We start from the raw sequence: 20,300 nt of genomic DNA on the forward strand, positions 1-20,300 counted from the left end.
TGTTGGGGGAAGGAGACCGGGAGTCCGTAGTATTATGCCCTCCTCCGATTTCCCCTCTCGAGTGGGGTTTCTTTTCCTTTCTTTTCTTTCCCTTTCTTCTATATTTCGGGCTCTGGTTGCTGGGCGACAGGCACGCTGCGTGGGGGGTGGCCGTAGTCATTTGCAGGGGTGCAGGGTGGGGGGGGCGTGGGGGTGGGTATTTCGTTTTTTATCTTTGTTCTATGGCCTCTTTTTCTTCTTCTCTTCCCTAGCCTTTCTTACCTTTCTTTTCCGGGTTAGTGTAGTGGGTTCGGCTTTCTTTGCATCCTCATCTCTACACCTGTGCCTTGACCTCTTCGGGGCCTTGGTGCTGGGGGCGGACAATAATGACGGTGTGGATATTAATAATGTGCTGTTTATCCTGATGTCGCATGTCTAAACGCCGTTGATTTCCATGGTAGCGAACTTGGTATGGACACATCGTTTTTCTGTTCGCCCCCATTTTTGTGGTCCGAGACACTGTATGCTACCTGATCCTTTCTATTTTATATTGGAAAATGAAAACCTCCTATCCTGTTGTTGCATCGAACTGCACTCGCAACCGCTGTGCTTGGTAATTTGAGTTACTATGTTCCCCAGGGACAATTGCTCTGAAACTGATTGTGATACTGTACTGAACTGCTTAGCGGCCAGCCCCTGGGGTTGTAGGACCGGGTTTGTATATGAGTGCAAATGTTAAATAAAGGTTTTCAAAAAAAAAAAGTAGTTTAAAATTAACCAAAAGTAGCAGTAAACACAAAAATATAGGGCTAGAAAAATAGAGGGATAGATAATAAGTAAAATAGATTAAAAAAAACTTCAAACAAGCAAAGGATGGCAGAGATTTAGAGAGGATACAAAAAGCATGCCCAGAACCATAGCAATGAATGAGAAACAAGATGGCCGCGCCCGTTCACGACTGCGCGGGTAAGTTCGCGCAAGATTTTCATCGCGAACACTTGCGAAATTGTACTGGCGAGCCGCACACTTTGCGAGATTACACTTCGCGCCCGGAAACGGAAATACGTCACGCAAACAGGATGGCCGTGCCCTTGAACGACCGCGAGGGTAACTTCGCACCTTGCGCTACAAGCGGCTCGCGAAAACGCACAAAACCTTGCGAGCTAACACGCCGCAAAAAAAGAAATCGCATATTCGCACGAATTCGCTGCTTCCTAATCCGATCTCGCTCGTGTTCGCGCCCCGCGAATCCCGCGAAATTGCAGAAAAACTAGTTTTGCAAAACTGAAAGCACTCGGCAGGTGCAAGAGTTCAAACTCATCATTAGTAACCATTCCCTGTAGTGCTTCTTGACTGGGGCCCCTCCAGAGTTCAGTTGCTAGTTGCAACAATTGTATGACCCTGCTCTGACCCTCACAGCAGGCTCATAGAATAGCTACAAGTAGGCCACAAAGGTCCTGGAAAAAAAAATTGCACTGCAACAGAAAGCAAATTACTGATAAGGAAGCAGGTGCCAGACCTGAAATTTTAAAACAGTGACACATTAATAAACTAACCCCAAATAATTCATGTCAGTTGAAGCAGGGCAGGTGTGCTTGCTTTCCCCCCCCCCATAATCTACAGTGATGATGAACCAGAGGGTGGCATTGATGTAACAGAGGGTGGCATGGGTGAAACAGAGGGTCGCAGTGGTGAAACAGAGGGTGCTGGGAACCTGTGATGATGAACCAGACGTTGAAACAACATAGTCGCGACCGTTGCGAGCCGACAAGTAAGTTCGCGATTGCGAACTAGTACCAAACCCTCGCGAACTGGCAGAAACCCTTGCGAACACAAAGAAAAAATCCGCAAATTCGCGAGAATTCGCGGATTTTGCGGATTGCGAGTTCACAAATTCGCAAAATTCACAAACGCCAGATTTGCAAAATTCGCCCATACTGTGCAATTAAACTGCATTTAGCCTCGTTTGAACAGGAGGACCTGATCTCATGGGGTAATGGTATTGCCTCCACCCATCACGCGGATACCGTTCTGCAACTTGGGGGGTAGTTCACAGTCAACAACTGTTGCTCCGTCAAAAATCCCAGGGACGCTCCTCACCTCCCTCCAGTTATGAGGCCCCGGCTTACTTGTATGGAGTTAGTTGACCAGGGAAGCTCAGACTGTCGCCGGTACCCGGAGACGCAACAGCGCCTTCTGCCACTCCTTTTCTCGGTGCGCCTCTATCCCTGGACGAGCCGATTCACCCTCAGAATCTGCGCTGAAAGCAGACACTGCCGCCCGGCACACTCCTCGGAGACCCGCACCTCTGGGCCTGCGCAGTAATCGACGCCGCTGCACTACTCCTGGCGCTCTCACACAGGCTACTGGGCCTGCGCAGTAATCGACGCCGCTGCACTTCTCCCGGCGTTCTCACACAGGCTGCTCCTTCCTCGCTGTCTCCTCACGCAGGCGGTTCCGCCTCCCACGTCCAGCCTCCTCCGACGCTGCTCCGCCTCCTCCGACACCACTCAGACCTCTGTCAACACACAGAGGGAATCTGCGCCGGATAGGGATTCTTCACCCCACAGGGATGACAGCTGGCCTCACCAGATCCACGCACGGTGAGTCCTTGATGAAGGGATCGGCTAGCTTCTCACAAGCAATATGGGGGGTGAGTTAAGCTCCACAGTTTCTAGGAGTGACCCTTCAGAGTTAGGTTTCTTCACCCTTTCAATAGCGACTCATCACAGAGTCTCCAGAGCCTTTGAAATATCAAGGGGTCGTTTAAGAAATATAGGTGTGGACTACCATGGCAAGGTTTGGTCAACACCAGTGGGGACAGGTCAGTACAGGAGATCAGCCGGCCCACAGGTCAATCCCACTCCTAGTAAAGCGCTGTCCTCCTCCTCAGAGTCGCCTCCCTCCTTACCAGTTCCACACTGTGCACTCACTGGTCACCTCTAAAATGGCTGCCTCGTATTCCGCCTTATATAGGCTCCCTTCCAAAGGTCCAGCAGGGTCCTGAAGGTTCTGGAAGGTCCCTATTCTAACCTATGGGCCTTTCTCCTAAGGTGGCAGTTATGGCAGTTACTGTCCACCATTTTGTGGTTCTTGTAGGTTTTTAGTCAGAAAAGGCACCTAGGCCTCAGGAAAAAGGACTATGAGGGCAGAAGAGCATCTAACCCCTAGGTCAATACCACAAAAATCCAGTGGACATAAAAAGATAACAAGGTTTGAGGGGCAAAAAGGGGACAAAATAAATAATTAATTAGGAGGGACTACCCAAAGGGCAGACAGGTCTAACACGCGTCCCCCCCAGCTGAAAGTGGGGAGAGCTACCCAACCCCTTGGGAGTTCTCATCACTAAGGCGGAAATACCTAGAGAGACCGTCTGCATTGGCGTGGTCCACTCCAGGCCGATGTTCCACCCGGAAGTCCATTCCCTGTAGGGAGATGGACCATCTTAACAGCTTGGGATTCTCCCCCTTCATTTGCATCAGCCAACGAAGAGGTCGATGGTCAGTCTGAACCAGGAAGTGCGAACCAAACAGGTATGTCCGCAACTTCTTCAGAGCCCATACCACTGCAAAAGCTTCCCGCTCAATTGCACTCCACTTCTGTTCCCGGGGAAGCAGTCTCTTGGACAGGAAGACTAGAGGCTGATCCAGACCCTCTTCATTGAGTTGCGATAACACTGCCCCAATGCCATGCTCTGATGCGTCTGTCTGGACAATGAACTCCTTGGAGAAGTCTGGGGCTCTCAGGACCGGTGCTGCACACATTGCCTGTTTCAATTTCACAAAGGCTTGCTGACAAGCCTCTGTCCAGACTACCCATCGAGGTTGTTTCTTGGATGTGAGCTCTGTGAGGGGCGCTACAATAGTGCCATACCCCTTCACAAAGTGACGGTAGTAACCTGTGAGGCCCAGGAAAGCTCGGACCTCAGTCTGGGTCTTGGGGGGTTCCCAGGCCATGATTGCCTCAATCTTTGCCTGGAGGGGCTGCACTGTTCCCCTACCCACCAAGTGGCCTAGGTACACAACCGACCCCTGCCCAATCTGACATTTGCTGGCCTTGATTGTCAAGCCAGCCTATTTCGGGGCCTGGAGAACAGCTTGCAAGTGACGCAAATGGTCCTCCCAACTGCTGCTGAAGACGGCAATGTCATCCAGGTAAGCAGCGGAGAAAGCCTCCATTCCGCTGAAAAGTGGCAGGGGCGTTCTTGAGCCCAAAGGGCATCACACAGAACTGGTAGTGTCCCTCAGGTGTGGAGAAAGCTGACCTTTCCTTTGCTCCATCTGTAAGGGAGATCTGCCAGTACCCTGAAGTAAGGTCAAAGGTACTCAGATATTGGGCAGCTCCCAGCCGGTCAATCAATTCATCCGCCCTAGGGATCGGATGAGCATCAGTCTTGGTCACTGAGTTCAGTCCCCGGTAATCCACACAGAACCTCAGTTCTGGCGTGGTGCCCGGTGGAGCAGCTTTTGGTACTAAAACCACCGGACTGGACCAGGGGCTACTGGAAGGTTCAATGACTCCTAGCTCCAGCATCTTGGTAACCTCACCGTGGATGCTGGCCTTCACCTTGTCTGACAGCCGGTAGGTCTTGGACTTCACTGGTGGGCTGTCTCCTGTGTCCACATCATGGGTACACAGGTGGGTCCTTCCCGGAACAAGGGAGAACAACGAAGAGTACTGCTCCAATATCTGGCGGCAGTCCTCCCGCTGCTCAGGAGTTAGGGATGGGGAGAGAATCACTCCCTCCACAGACCCATCCTTTTCCTGAGACGAAAACAGGTCCGGGAGAGGCTCGCTTTCCGCTTCCTCTCCTCCATCAGTCACCATCATCAAGATGACCTCTGGCCTCTCATGGTGGGGTTTGAGGCGATTAGCATGCAGCACCCGTAGGGGCTGTCGAGGGGTCTTAAGATCCACCAAGTAGGTGGCCTTACCCTTCTTCTCCAACACCTCAAAGGGGCCTGTCCAGCGATCCTGGAGAGCGCTTAACTCTCCAGGTTCCATCACCCACACTTTCTGGCCAGGCTCCAACTCCACCGGGTGAGCGTTGTGGTCATACCACTCTTTCATTACTGCTTGGCTGGCTTCCAAGTTGTCAGAAGCTTGCTTCCACAACTTTGCCATTTGGCTCCGGAAGGCCAGCATGTAGCTCACCACATCCTGGGGAGGCTTTCTGGGAGACTTTTCCCATCCATCCTTCACCAGGCTGAGAGGTCCATGTACAGGGTGCCCGTACAGTAGCTCAAAGGGGCTGAAGCCCACTCCCTTCTGCAGCACTTCCCTGTAGGAGAATAACAGGCAGGGTTGGAGGACGTCCCATTTCCTCTGCAGGCTCTCAGGCAGACTTCTTATCATGCCTTTTAAGGTCTTGTTGAACCTTTCTGCCAGTCCATTGGACTGGGGGTGGTATGGAGTGGTGAACCGGTAGGTCACTCCACACTCCTTGAACATTGCCCGCATATATGCTGACATGAAGTTGGTCCCCCTGTCGGACACAACTTCTTTGGGGAAACCCACTCGGGTAAAGATCCCCATCAGGGCCCTAGCCACAACAGGTGCAGTGACAGTCCTCAGAGGAATTGCCTCTTGGTACCGCGTGGCGTGATCCACCAGAACCAGGATGAACCTGTGACCAGCTGTAGTTGGTGGATCTAATGGCCCCACAATGTCGATGCCCACCCTTTCAAAGGAGGTGCTAACGACAGGAAGTGGTTCCAGGGGAGCTTTCAACTTCACCCCTGTCTTCCCACTGGCTTGACAGGATACACACGTCCGACAGTATGTGTCAGATGCCACTTTCATCTGAGGCCAGTAAAAGTGGGGGACAAGCCGGGCAAAGGTCTTGTCCTGACTTAAGTGTCCTGCCAAGGGAATCTCATGAGCCAATTCGAGAAGAAAGGCTCGGTATCGTTGAGGGACCACCAAGGCCCGTGATGAACCGGGCAAAGGTACCTTGGGTTCACTGTAGAGAAGTCCGTCCTCCCAGTAAATATGGTAGTGTCCTGCAACGTTCCCTGCTGCCTGGGCTTCGGCCTGTCGCCTCAGTCCCTCAAGGGTAGGGCACTCCTTCTGGCCCTTACAAAACTCCTCCCTGGTAGGCCCTCCTTCCACATGCCACTCAGCAGGGATAGGTAAGTCCTCCAGGGAGACTACTTCCCCGTCCGCTGACTCCTGGCCCACCACCGCAGGTGGCCGATCTGTCTCATGGGGCGTGGAAGCCGAAGCAGGCTTCTCCTGTCTTCGTGGCCTTTCCCTTTTTGGCAGCGGGCTGGGCCATTGTTCCAGGCTCCAGCCCAGGCGAACTCCCTCTCTGGGCAGTCGCAGACCTGGTGCTTGCACAGGCCCAGTCAGGTGTACCCAGCATCTCCGAATGAGTCCGGTATTCCACCTTCTTCCAAGCATTGTGCTCCATGTCATTCCCCAACAAACAATCAACTGGCACGGCACGGCTTACGGCAACTCGAAGTGAACCTGCAATCCCTTCCCACTCAAAGGGAACCTCGGCCACAAGGTAGTGGCCCAATCTGCTGTCAGCCATCGTGGCAGGGTGGAGTACATGTGGAATCACCTGCTCTGGAGACACCAGTTGACTCCTTACCATAGTCATACTGGCTCCTGTGTCTCTCAGAGCCACCCCTCTTTGGCCATTGATGGTGACCCATTGCCCATACTTGGTAGTATTTGAGGGCACCTGGATCTTTGGAACCATCCCCCGATCTCCCAGGGACACTAAGGTGACACCCGCCCACTCACCCCCCTTATCTAAGGGCAACTCCTCTCCGAGCACTACACTAGCTACTCCTGGGGCTTTCCCTCCTCTTTTGTCTCGCTGCCACCATTTGGAGAATTGGAGGGTCCTAACTTGACATCTCCCTTATAATGTCCAACACCACCACACTCGAAGAAGTGGACAACCCTTGGCTGCTGGCCAGGATGAGGGTTTCTGGGCGGGTTAGCCTTAGGGGTGAATCCTGTTCCCTTTCCCTGGAAACTGTTCTGGGGACCTTTTGAGAACTCCCGCTTTTTATCTCCCCCCTCCTTCTTCTGGGGGGCGCCCCGTCCGGCTCTTTGGGAATCCCCTCCAGTCCCCTTTGAGGACACCTGGGTACTTGCCCAGATGTCCGCCTCCTCTGCAAGCTTCCTGGGGTTGGTCAGCTTGCTGTCCATCAGGTGTTGACCAGCTCGGGAAAACACTTCTCGAGTAGGTGCTCTTTGAGAAAAAGGTCGTACAACCCCTCATAGTCCCTCACCTCGCTGCCTTGTATCCAACCCTCTAGTGCCTTCCTTACATAGTCCAGGAAATCCACTTACTTTTGGGTGCCTAATTTGTGACTTCCCCTGAACTTTTGCCGATACTTCTCTGGGGTCAGCCCAAACTTCTTAATTAGCGCCACTTTCATGGTAGGGTAGTAGGTCTGCTCTTCCTGTTCCAGGGCCAATAGTGTGTCCCGTCAAGTAGGAGGCATGTACTTGTATAAACCACCCCCCCCCCAGTGTTTTTCCTGGATCCCATGGGCTCTTAATGAGACCTCATAGGCAGCCAGCCACTTGGCGATGTCATCCCCTGGGCTGTAGCTGGCAACTATTTCTTTAGGTAGGTAGGGTCTGGATTCCCTGGTCAGTTCTTTTGTCTCGCTGCCACCATTTGGAGAATTGGAGGGTCCTAACTGTAGAGCCTTGAGTTCTAGCTCCCTAAGTTTCAACTCATGAGCCATCCTCTGTTCCTCCCTCTCCTGTTCCAACCTGGCTAACTCCCACTTTAGCTGTCTTTTTTCCCTCCTGTCCGCTAGTTCAGCTTCAGTTAAGCTTCTTCCGGAGACACTGCTGCCCCCCCTTGAGAAGGTCCTAGGTCCTGGGAGTAGGTTTTCCACCTCCGGATGGAACAATCCCTCTACCCCTATGACTGTGTCCCGGTCCGTCCCCTCTTCCTCCTCCTTTCCGTCTCCATGTGCTGCCACCCAAGCCCTCAAACTGGTCTGGAGTTCTCCCTTCTTGGTACCACGCTTAAATAACACTCCCATCTTCTGGCAAAAGTCTCTAAGCTGGGCTGCAGAATAGGTTTGCAGTTCCTCCAGAGCAAATTCCATTTTGCTGTTGAGAGATATCGGGACAATCACTTGGGAAGAGTTGGTTCAAAGGGCAATTCGAAGCTACCTCCACCCACCACCAGGAGTAAATTTGGAAAAAGCAAAAGAAGTAATTGGGAAGTCCGCCCGGAGAAAACTCCAAGTGTAGGCCTATGGAATACACCTTGTTACTAAAGAGTGGATGCAAACACAGTTCTAATCCCACCGCTAGACACCAATTATGTTGGACCTGGGGTTCCAAAGTCACATAGGGTAGCCTGGCCTAGTGTAAGACAGTCAGATCCTAGAAGCAAAAGTGTAAAGTTTGCGCTCCACCCTGTAGTAACTCAGTGTTCATCCATGCAAAAACGACACCACACCAGATTTAGAAAAATACAGTCTGCTTTATAAAAACTCTTTGTTAGATTTACGGCTTCTTAGCAGATTTCAGTACATTAAATATCTTCACATGCCATTCTTAGATTGTGCCAAGTTCTGTATGTTATTAACAATACTTCCTCCCAAATGAAAGAAGCTGGATGATAATCTCTGTAATTTAAGCAAGCTTTTCACAACTCCTTTACAATAAGACAAAGCCGTACATTACCTATGTAGCTTCACGGACATTTCACACAAGTTGCACAGGTTTACAGCTCAATTTCAATAATGTCACCCACTGTCTCGATGTGAACAGCTGGGGCCTAAGTGAAAACAAACAGGTCTGTTATGTTATCTGATTATGGCTATCTTAACTTGCCCCAGACCCCACATCAGACTATGAGGGTCTCCTTGATGAGCACTGAACGTTCTGGGTCAGGTGCAGCCCCCACACCCTTACTTATCCCCAGTTCGGCCCCTCTTTTGTGGTTTCTGGTACTGTGCAATTAAACTGCATTTAGCCTCGTTTGAACAGGAGGACCCGATCTCATGGGGTAATGTTATTGCCTCCACCCATCACGCGGATACCGTTCTGCAACTTGGGGGGTAGTTCACAGTCAACAACTGTTGCTCCGTCACAATCCCAGGGACGCTCCTCACCTCCCTCCAGTTATGAGGCCCCGGCTTACTTGTATGGAGTTAGTTGACCGGGCAAGCTCAGACTGTCGCCGGTACCCGGGGACACAACAGCGCCTTCTGCCACTCCTTTTCTCGGTGCGCCTCTGTCCCTGGACGAGCCGATTCACCCTCAGAATCTGCGCTGAAAGCAGACACTGCCGCCCAGCGCACTCCTCGGAGACCCGCACCTCTGGGCCTGCGCAGTAATCGACGCCGCTGCACTACTCCCTGCGCTCTCACACAGGCTGCTGGGCCTGCGCAGTAATCGACACCGCTGCACTTCTCCTGGCGTTCTCACACAGGCTGCTCCTCCCTCGATGTCTCCTCACGCCGGCGGTTCCGCCTCCCATGTCCCGCCTTCTCTGACGCTGCTCCGCCTCCTCCGACGCCACTCAGACCTCTGTCAACACACAGAGGGAATCTGCGCCAGATAGGGCGCCTTCACCCCACAGGGATGACAGCTGGCCTCACCAGATCCACGCGCTGTGAGTCCTTGATGAAGGGATCGGCTAGCTTCTCACAAGCAATATGGGGGGTGAGTTAAGCTCCACAGTTTCTAGGAGTGACCCTTCAGAGTTAGGTTTCTTCACCCTTTCAATAGCGACTCGTCACAGAGTCTCCAGGGCCTTTGAAATATCACGGGGTCGTTTAAGAAATATAGGTGTGGACTACCATGGCAGGGTTTGGTCAACACCAGTGGGGACAGGTCAGTACAGGAGATCAGCCGGCCCACAGGTCAATCTCACTCCTAGTAAAGCGCTGTCCTCCTCCTCAGAGTCGCCTCCCTCCTCACCAGTTCCACACTGTGCACTCACTGGTCACCTCTAAAATGGCTGCCTCGCATTCCGCCTTATATAGGCTCCCTTCCAAAGGTCCAGCAGGGTCCAGAAGGTTCTGGAAGGTCCCTATTCTAACCTATGGGCCTTTCTCCTAAGGTGGCAGTTATGGCAGTTACTGTCCACCATTTTGTGGTTCTTGTAGGTTTTTAGTCAGAAAAGGCACCTAGGCCTCAGGAAAAAAGGACTATGAGGGCAGAAGAGCATCTAACCCCTAGGTCAATACCACAAAAATCCAGTGGACATAAAAAGATAACAAGGTTTGAGGGGCAAAAAGGGGACAAAATAAATAATTAATTAGGAGGGACTACCCAAAGGGCAGACAGGTCTAACATCTCCCTTTATGCCAAAGAAAATTGGATTATGCCCACTAGAGGAGAGGAAGAATTATCAACACCCAAAGGGCAATGCAGGGGGAGTGCAACCCCAAAGCAAGCCAAAGCAATGCAGGTATGAAACTCCCAAAAACAAATATCAAATGTGGAGGGAGGGCTTGCTCAAAAGTGAATGGCACTCTAGGCAAAGCCTATGCATTATTTTACAGCCCCAAATTTTTTTGCGAAATTGGGGCGTTGAAGGAGGCAAAAGCAGGCAGGCAAGTGGGCAATGCTGTGAAAAACAGCCTTCGTGAAGTGAATACCAATAAAATGCTCCCAGAAGACAAGCGCCGTCACTGGAGGCTCTCCTGACTAGACGCGGAACAAAGTAAACAAAGACACGCTATCGCGCATTCGCGCGAGAGCCGTCTGCTGAATGAGAGACGCACGAGCCTTGAGCGCGTCTCTCTGCCCCAAGCTCCCGCTCCACAACAAAAAGACAGGCGCGGACACCCCGCGCCTACTAGGGGAGGTGCCTCGCGCTCCAAGGAACCAACGCCGGGGAGACCGAAACCGGCAACAGTAACAGGCCGAAGCCCCAAATAAGTCAAAGGAAAATCTAACTGCAAAGCTGGCGGGACGCGCAAGCACAGGGAAAAAACGTGCCGACAGAGCGGCAAACAATCGACAAATGCGCTGTAAAGGCAAGCAACAAGGAAGTAAACACACAATATCAATAATAAGAAAAGTGCACTTAACTGGCTGCGAAGCAGCAAAGAAAGAGGAAGTGTGGTCCTCTATTGCACCTTTTATACTATATCACCTCTATGGTCATTACTGGTGCTCATGGGATATGTAGTTTTTTGTTTTCTTTACTGTGTTTTCATTGGCTGCTGTTTGTGACAGTAAAGAAATGAGAAAGCATAATCGAGCCTCCGTCCTGCCATAGAATTTGATGTTCAATTGCAACATGATCAGGTATAGTGTGAGGAGAAGCCAGAGATACAGACCAATTGGATAAACAGACTGAATGTGAAATGTCATTGTCCAATGACGTTCAGTCACATTCAGAACGTTCCTCCAGTAACAAACCTAAGGAAAGTTTTTCCATAAGTAAAGGGTATTTACAAGATTAAGTCACTTAGTGTTGTAAATAGTTCTGTATACTGTTTTGAGTATATCTAGCGTCCTTGTAGCACTTTATTTTTTATGTTCTTACTATAATACACATACTTCGCTTTCTTTTGTTTTCTGTAAAGGAAGATGTGTTGTTATGTGTAGGCTTAAACCTGTTAGAATGTGGACTATGTCATACGTTGTGGATTGCACAGCATAGAATGTTAAGAGGACAGTTGGAGTTGCCTGTCAGCTGGAACAGACGTGTTGGCGTTCGTAGTAATTATCTTGCTAAATAAAGAGTTGACCCGAGAGAAAAGGAGTGGATCCTTCTTAACAGCATCGTAGTTAAGGTCGCCTAAGGGGTTCTCTAATGGAAAGTAGCCACACAATCTCATCAGTGGATCATCCCCATGTGGCTACAGTTCGTCGTCAGGAGCCACGCAGTGTTCCACAACACGCATGACGTTCAGTTGGTCACGTGGCACTGCGCCGTTGCCAAGGACGCCGAAGGATTTCTTTTCTAATGGGACCAGACGGCAGCGTTCAGAGCTACAGGTGCCTGGCTGCAGGTTTACCTGGCAGGGCAGCTAAAAACGGGGGGCCCGGGGGGTGGCGGAGAAGCGGTTCCAGGCTCGTCGGCTGGGGTTATTGATTGCAAACGCGCTGGTGGTGGACCTCCCTGGTTTCGGGGTTGGGCGAAGCTGAAACTCTATGCTCGCTCTCTGTAACGACTGCACCGGAGATTAGGAGAGGCAAAGAGCTCGGCCTCCCGGGGGAGAAGGCAAAGGAGAAAGGCCGTGGTCGACGGTTCACAGGACATTGGGAGCATCATAAGGGGTGTGAAGTGGAGACTTGTCAGAAGTAGGATAAAGCTGATCGTGAGTGACGTACTTCTGTTTTATTTTTTTCTGGGGTGTGGGGGGCCGTCTAGAACATGTTAATTAGCTCGAGTTTTAGCTCACGCACTGTTGAAGGGACTACCTGACTTCAATGGCTCGCACACGCTAAGGGGTCGGAGGGAGGGGTGTTATTAGGGAGACTACTCCCGATGCCCCCTCCCCCCCCCCCCCCCCCCCACACACGGTTTCGATAAAGATTACATTGGTCGGGGTAGAGTTAGAAAACCTTAAATCCAGGGCACAAGTCCTATAAAAAGAAGTGGGCGGCGGGGGGTGGGGGGGGGGGGGGGACTGACCAAGTTAAGCAGTATGCAAGTGACATCATGACGTGTGGCATCACTGGAAGTGACATCACAAGAAGTGACATCAGATACTAAGGTCTCACACATATGTTTATCAGGTGTATCATGAGTACATTAAAGTGCATTATGACAATTAACAAATGAGATATGGAGTCCGGGTTGTGCCAAAAAAGTGGCACAACCCTGGCGCAAATTCTGGGCCTCAATTAATGGTTTTTTTTTTAAAAAAACCCTGCCACAGATAAATTGACAGGAAGGAAAAGAATGGTAGTAGATCTGTTCTGCCTAATTGGTTGCAAAGTCTGCATTTTAAAATATTTTATGGGGTTAAGGCATCTGCTGCAGAGGTGCACAATAAATCTCCGGGAATAATAATAATAATAATGGTGAGATAACTCTGGAGGTTAACACATTTGTTGGAGAGATCTGTGTTTTGTGTAGTCCCAAATTTGACTCACTCAAAGAAGTATAGAAGATTAATTTGTCTCCTGCAAAACATAATCACCCACTGTTCTTCGGGACGGAGAATGTTGAACCTCTATTTTGTGCTACCTTCTTTGGGTTTGTTATTCATGATATCGCAACACACATGGTGTGCATCTTGTACAATGTTGTGAGCAAAAATATTCCACTTAATTATGCCATTATGCTGTGATATGTGTATGTTATAACCTATGCCAACTGAAAATGCAATAAAATAAGTTGTTAACTGCAAAGCACATCATGTAACATGCAGATTACAGATTTTTTTAAATGTATGTCGATAGGTAAGTGGATTACTTATTTCTGAATTCAGAGATCCTTTTATTATTTGCAGTTCATAAATTGTAATCCTTGTAGTAGACCACAGTGAGCTATGAAGGGCATTTGACTCGTACACCTTGTAACCCTGACTGTCTCATCTAACACATCTTGTACATGGATTTGCACACTTACATGATTTAGTTTGAATTTATAATGTGTATGTTATGTAAAGCGCTCTAACCCTCTGTATTGGGATGAGTAGTGCTATCAAAGAAATACAATAGTGTTATTTAAATTGTTAATTGTGTAAATACTGGGACAGATCAACCCATCGGGCATTCTTAAAGTGCATGCGCTTTTATACAGGGACTGAACAAAGTAAAAAGTATGCATCTCTTAAGTACATGTGAATAAATAAGCTGTGTGCTTTTGTTTTCTCTCTATTTCATTTGCATATAAGTGTGATGTTCCAGGCTGTCTTTGGTCTGATACTTGATCAGAAGGCCTGATAGCCCGCTAACTTCTGCCTTTGTCCCATCTGGAGGTGAAAGCAGACAATGTGCAGGAGCTGTTGAACGTATCCCGGTGTCTGAATATTGCACTGTGACAAGTTCAACATATTTCTGTGTGGCCTAACTTCTTGGCAGGATGGAAGTCGTCCACCCTGTGAAAATGGTGGGTGAACGCTGTGTACCATAGACTCGTGCCCTGCTTAAATCCTGTTTTAAATCAGGGGGGCTCTTACTTCGAGCTTTGCAAGTGGAAAAACACAAAAATCTGAAATCCACAATGATTTCTAGAGGTGGGTGAGCCAACACCCTAACGGGCGGACTGGGGCTGGAGGGAGGGAGGGGCGAGAGCCAAGAGACTGGCTGGGCTCTAAGAGCCCATGCACGAGCCAAGCTTTAAGAGTGGATCCCTGAAAATATATGGCACATAAACTGTGAAACAAACATTATACAGAAATATTAAAAAGACTAAAATAAAAAAAGTGTATTTCTCAACATACAGAAGTGTTTCAAATCAGTACAACATATTATATCACTGCATTCAAGCATTTATAAAGGTGACAGTTTTTGAACATTAACTTGAAATATTTATGCCCTCTGCCATGACAACAATGTCATTTGTGAATTAAGAGGCAAGTCCTTTGTCATATGCAACCCAATTGTGGCCTAAATTTGTATAAAGGAAACATCAAGTGTTTCCTGTTAGTGCCATCTGGGGATTCAGGATGCAACAGTTCAGTGGTAAAGGATGAAGATGGAAGGCGCTCTTAAAATGTTACAGAAGCTAAAATAACTGTAGGAGAATTTGTTTGAGAATAACTGGGCATTCACGTCACAAAAATATGATTTGGGGATGCTTTCAAAGTGTATGTACACATCATGATGCTCCGTCAGCATTAATATAGATCTCAGCGAGGCGCATGCAGTGGTCGAGATGCATTAAAGAAAGTATGGGAACTGTCATGCTGTGTGCATAGAGGGCGGGTTGAGCGAGTGTGGGAGTATAATCAAAGGGATGGCAAAAAAAAAATTCTGTAATTTTTTTCGGTCTTTCACCTTCAGATAACTACATATAAAGCGAGGCACAGCTTAAATGAAAAATAAATACAGTTAAGTTAATCAGTGGGAAACTCACATTGGCACATTATGAAACCTTCCTTAGTTAATGCATTGCGGAGGCCTTTGCGTAACCAGAAAGCTGCAGAACTGAATCCTGATTGGTACAGTGACTTGTGCATGTGTAGTGCTACAAGGTCCCAGTCTGTGACAGAAAGCACCAGTGGTGGCTGACATCAACAGGTGTGCACGCCCAAGTAAAATCAAAAAGTATTAAAGTAAACGTACCTTTGGAAAGGATCTCCTGCTCCTGACCTCTCTCAACTCCAGCTCGGAGACCAGAAATGTCTTACACCTATCCTGGAGCTGCTCTCATGCTGTGAGAGCAGAGCCATGATTGGAGGGAGCAGTATCACTCCTCCCTCCCAAGGTACTGGAGCCCTTAACTTACTCCAACCCAGTTGTCTTAAGACAGCTGGGAAAGAGGTTTCAAAGTGCGCGTGTCTGGCTGGCTGTCTCAAGACGGCCAGCCAAAGGGACATGCGCACCTTGAAAAGTGCAGAAACAGCCCACTCGCCTCCCTGCTGCTGTAATTCAGCAGCAGCCCCCGCCCCCATCCTGACGTACTGTTCAGGACAGGAGGATGAAAAATAAAATAAGAGCGAATTCCCATTTTATTTTTCATCTTTGGGCTTTGGTGGAAGTGGGCGACACTCCTCAGCACAAAATGTTTCATGTGGTATTTGAGTAAGATAGTAAGGAGGCAAAATATCTTGCTATGGAATCCAAAGAAAGCAGTTAATTGAATTAAATCATTTAATCAGAATTAAAAACCTAATCACCAACCAAATGGTAGAAGATTCTATAAAAATCACTGATTGTTTTTTTTTAATCAGAGATACTTAAATTACTCTACATCTAGAATGATTCTAACCTAGTGTAAATTAAATTAAAGATTTTCTTCCATTGTGCTCACCTAAAGTAAATACAATGGCAACAATAGTAATCTCTCTGCTGGCCTATTTTTCATGAGATTCCTTTAGTTATTGTTTCTTTACTATTGACTTGGGCTTCAGTGCCAGATGACTTTCCAAACAAAGATTTTTATCCATACACCACGTCTGCTCAAGCTATTCAATGCCATCTTCTTGGGCGGCAACCCTCTTACCTCCTTTGGCCAGGGAAATTAAGCTGTCATCCAGGAGGATTCTGATCCACTTTTCGGAAAGGTCTGAAGACCCATCTGTTTCCTGTGGTCTAATCTGTTATGTCATCAGGCTATTCTAGATGATGCTTTTGTTTTTTTTTACTGTTACCTTAGTGCGGGGACACACTGGGTCAGTGTAACTAGGGGCTCTACAAACACAAATAACAGAACATTTCCCTCCCCACCCCCAATCAGCAAGTCCTATCACCCAATATCTCTTTTAAATACGGATTCTAAAATATGTATACAAATCCTCTCCATAGATAGTTAATCTGTTGGAGGGAGGCTGCTAAATGATAAGCAGACTAGGTTTATACAAGGTTTGACTATTGAAAACAGACGTGCACTGCCTGTGGAATGTGACAGATTTGGCAGAAGCACACGAGAAACCACTACTAATAATATGGTTCCTGAATGCCAGGAAGGCTTTTGACATGGTGAACTGATCATTTTTAATGAAAGTAATGGAAAATATGTTCACAATGTTGTTAGCCTCGCTTATGAAGGAGCTAGCACAGAAGTGGTTGCAGAAGCTGCTCAAGTAGGAAGGGTTACTCTTGTGCTAAGAACTAGGTAGCACTGCCAATGTCTCCACTGCTTTTTGCCATTGTTACTGCCCCTTTCTCTGTTATTTAGACACAGAGAGCAAATTAAATCCTCTCTTAAGATTCAAAGAGCCACAAAAATGAGTTATGTATGGTAATGTTTCTCTTTTTTCAGAATTGAAAATCTACTGAATGTGTTCATAGCAATTGATAATGCCTCATAGGTATCTGATATGGGGGTAACAAAACTAAAACTGAGGATCACTAGTTAGGCATTTGGTCTTGGGCAGAAGTGTAGAAATGAACAGTTTAAGTTTTGGCTGTTTGTTAAGTTAGACCAAGAAAGACTTCACAAATAGGGACATATATTCTTAACCATTGTAGGTAGAATTTACCTCATCGAAATGGTTACTATTCCGCAGTTATTTTTCCAGTTCCAAACTCTACTTTGGGATCTTGACAAGATTTTTGCTACTGTGACTGCAATAATAACAAAATGTATCTGGGCAGGCTAAAACTTGCAATTAGTTGAGAAAACCCTTTGTGCCTCAAAGGACCAAGGAGGGCAGTCCCTGCCAGATCTCAAAAAAGATGTTACCTGTGACCACTCCCACTTACCTTTCAAAGAATAGTAATCACTGAAATTAATTTCAACTCAGTACGATCCGGCTCATTGAGATGACCAAGCCATATGACTTAAAAGGGTTTGTAGCAAAATGTAACTATGCCAACTTAAAAAAAAAAAAAATCTGAATGATACGGACCCTCTGCCAGAGAAGCGCTGGGCTGCTTAATGCAGTTAAAATTAGTAATAAGGAGGCTTAATTTCATTATAAAGGAATTGCAATATTCCACAACAGTTAATCGTGACCTGCAGGGAATGGGGAGGAAAAGGGTGCTGCAATCAAGTTCTGTGAGTATGTTGCCATTCTCTGAAACCCAGAAAAAGGCGGCAGCAGCTGCCCTTTAAACCAAAGTGGGCCCTAGGTATACAACAATGTTCTGCAGCACACTTCAAATAGGGTTGTATTGGACAAAGCAAAGAGACGACCTAGAATCAGGAATAGGGAAAGAAGCCACACCCAACATTACAATTAAACAGGCGAATGCCAGACTTGCAGGATATTCATTGGGGACCAGCACAATTAAACACCACTTTACATATTTTCCAAGGGAACACTCCAGGCCAACAGATATTGACTTTCAACTCAACCATATTCTAACTGAATGTCTTTTATCTTTGAATTGTACTTCAAAAATGTATTTACGTTTTGAAGAAACTGCTATCTCAAAATAAAAGGAGTCTAGTTGGTAGCATGTTTGCCTCAAAGTTTGCTATTTTGCACATTGACAATTTTGGAACGCTGATGATTTTCATTGAAAAAAACCCATATATACAGAACCTTCACCTGTGAAAACAATATATTGATGATAGATTTCTAGTTTGCCATTGAGATGAACTAACACTTAAAGAATCCTAGATTGGCTACACCTCATATGTGATCACTTGAAATTTAGAATCACCATTAAAAAAAAAAGTCTCCACCATTCTCTTATCTCTCTTTTAAAGTCATTGTTGGCAAAATAGGGACGAGTCTATATCAAAAATCTACTGAAAGCAATACTCTACTGGTATATCCGAATCATCATCCCAGAGCTCTAACAAATGGGTTACCATTTCAGGGGTGTTGAATTTATTAAAATATCTACTGGTCCATGTGGCAGGTTGCTTCATAAATCTACTTGTCCTGTAACAAAATCCACCTGTCCCTTTGGTGCCATGTAGTGCTACCACAAATTACGTGAGCAATCTCATTATATAAGAGCTGTTATATAGCCTCTCTGATCATACCAGGGCATATACCATAGTAGTGTTTGAATACTAGTAATCATTTTTTGTTGCCACGTTTCCGGAGATCTACATACTGGGACAGATGATGGTGGTAAGCAGTAGTTCCAGGGTTGGAATGCCCTTTTGAGTCTGTGCAAACCTACTAACTTGCATGTTTTAAGGGTTTTCAACAAATCTTCTCTAATCTTTCCCATACTGAGAAATGTTGGAAATTTACTCCTGAGTGGCAGACGTAAACTTTCTTTCAGAGTTGGTAAAAAGTAGTTGGAGGAAAAAATGAACTTTCAAACATCCAGTTTTTCACATGAGCAAATCTACACATGCATATTTGCTCATGCTGAAATGCAGTTCATAAATATTTTGTAGAAATACAATTTCTTGCCTTACTAATGTAAATTCTTGTGAATTCACGAAAGCCATATACCAAAGGTGCACTTTTGAGACTTTCTTTAATAATTGGGCCCCTAATTTGGTCTGGCGCTAACTATGACCTTTTGTGTTTATTAAAATTCTCTCTCTCTCAGAATCGTCTGGCTTCACTGTGAGTGACTGATATCTGCTCTTTCACAGGCAGCATATCGGTACACAAAGTAGTTTTGTTCAGTGCCAGTAACTAATGTGGCAGTGTGTCCTTTTTGAGACCAAAAACAATTTTTCCGTATGCCAATGTTTGTTATAATGGTGAGGGCCTGGCAGCTCTCACATCAATAAGGTTTTACAAAAGCCATGCCAAAACAAGTCACGCATTGCCAAAACTAAAAAGCTGACCACCAATGTCAGACCTATTGGCTTTGCCAAGACTTGTTTTTTTTTTTGTTTCTCATAATCTTATTGAAACTGGTTACACACATTTTCCAATATGAATATTTTTGGGAAATACTATCATGCATCAACGCATTTTACTAAATGATGCTGCAAAGAAATGGTACCTGAAATTTTACAGTAGTTTAGCAAAATGTTTTTTCCCTACTTTTATTTTTTAGGAGCATTTTATATTGAAAGCAAAGAAACCTTAATCTTGCTTTCAAGCTTCTGCAAATATTTGCATCTAATCAGAGAGCATTCTGTGAGCATCATGCATAGCCTCATGTTGCTAAACTTTGAAACCGTGTGTACACATTTTCATACTGGAACCACTGTCAGTAGTGCAGTCAGAACGTATATTTACTTAGAGCGCTCACCCTAATAATAAAGGCTTTCAAACAATGAACCATACATACAAGTTTGAACAGCATTAACACATGCACACAAATATTAACTTAACTACAGGCAGTACTCTTCCCTGATCCATAACGTGGTACTGTAAAATGGCAGCTAAAGGGTTTGTGCTGCAGGGGATTGGGCCTATTTTCCCAAGGACAAAATACTCATTAAAACTTGTTGCCCTTGACCCCAAACAATATGTCCTGGGCGTCGGGCTATAGGAATTTCACATCCCTGCCATTTGGGCCGTTTCCTCATGTTCAAAGGAACTGCAAATTGAAGAAATATTACTTTAAGAGGCTGAGACCCTCTGCAAGAAACTGACTGATTAAGCCTGTCCACAATGGCTCGTTAATAGAGCTATGAAGAGGATTTACCCGTCATGAAGAACACCTTACACCATAGCCTAAAAATAAATTAAAATCCCAATAATTACTTGTGTTAGCTTTGTGTTACTAGTGTTACCCCAATTTCTATTAGGGTCACCAGAATTATTAAAATAAGAAAAGAAAAAACATTGGACACTCCTGGAAATGTGCGGTTTGGTATCCGATTCCTTCCCGCGCCCCATTATTTTATTTAAAAAAGGTAAAAGCTTGCAAGACCATCT

The 20,300-nt window shown here is 46.7% G+C and overlaps 1 protein-coding gene across 5 annotated transcripts in view; it reads left to right on the forward strand.

Moving 5' to 3' along the window:
* Window positions 1-11,873: 11,873 nt before the first annotated feature.
* MAK (male germ cell associated kinase) overlaps window positions 11,874-20,300 on the forward strand; it is a 698,372-nt gene continuing 689,945 nt past the window's right edge. For all 5 annotated transcript variants that reach the window (XM_086964986.1, XM_086964988.1, XM_086964989.1 and 2 more), the window contains exon 1: window positions 11,874-12,251. The gene's annotated coding sequence lies outside the window, so the exon portion shown is untranslated. The remainder of the gene's footprint in view (window positions 12,252-20,300) is intronic.

This window comes from Lissotriton vulgaris, chromosome 4_1 (genome assembly GCF_964263255.1).
Source record: "Lissotriton vulgaris chromosome 4_1, aLisVul1.2, whole genome shotgun sequence".
In the NCBI taxonomy this organism is placed as follows: domain Eukaryota; kingdom Metazoa; phylum Chordata; class Amphibia; order Caudata; family Salamandridae; genus Lissotriton; species Lissotriton vulgaris.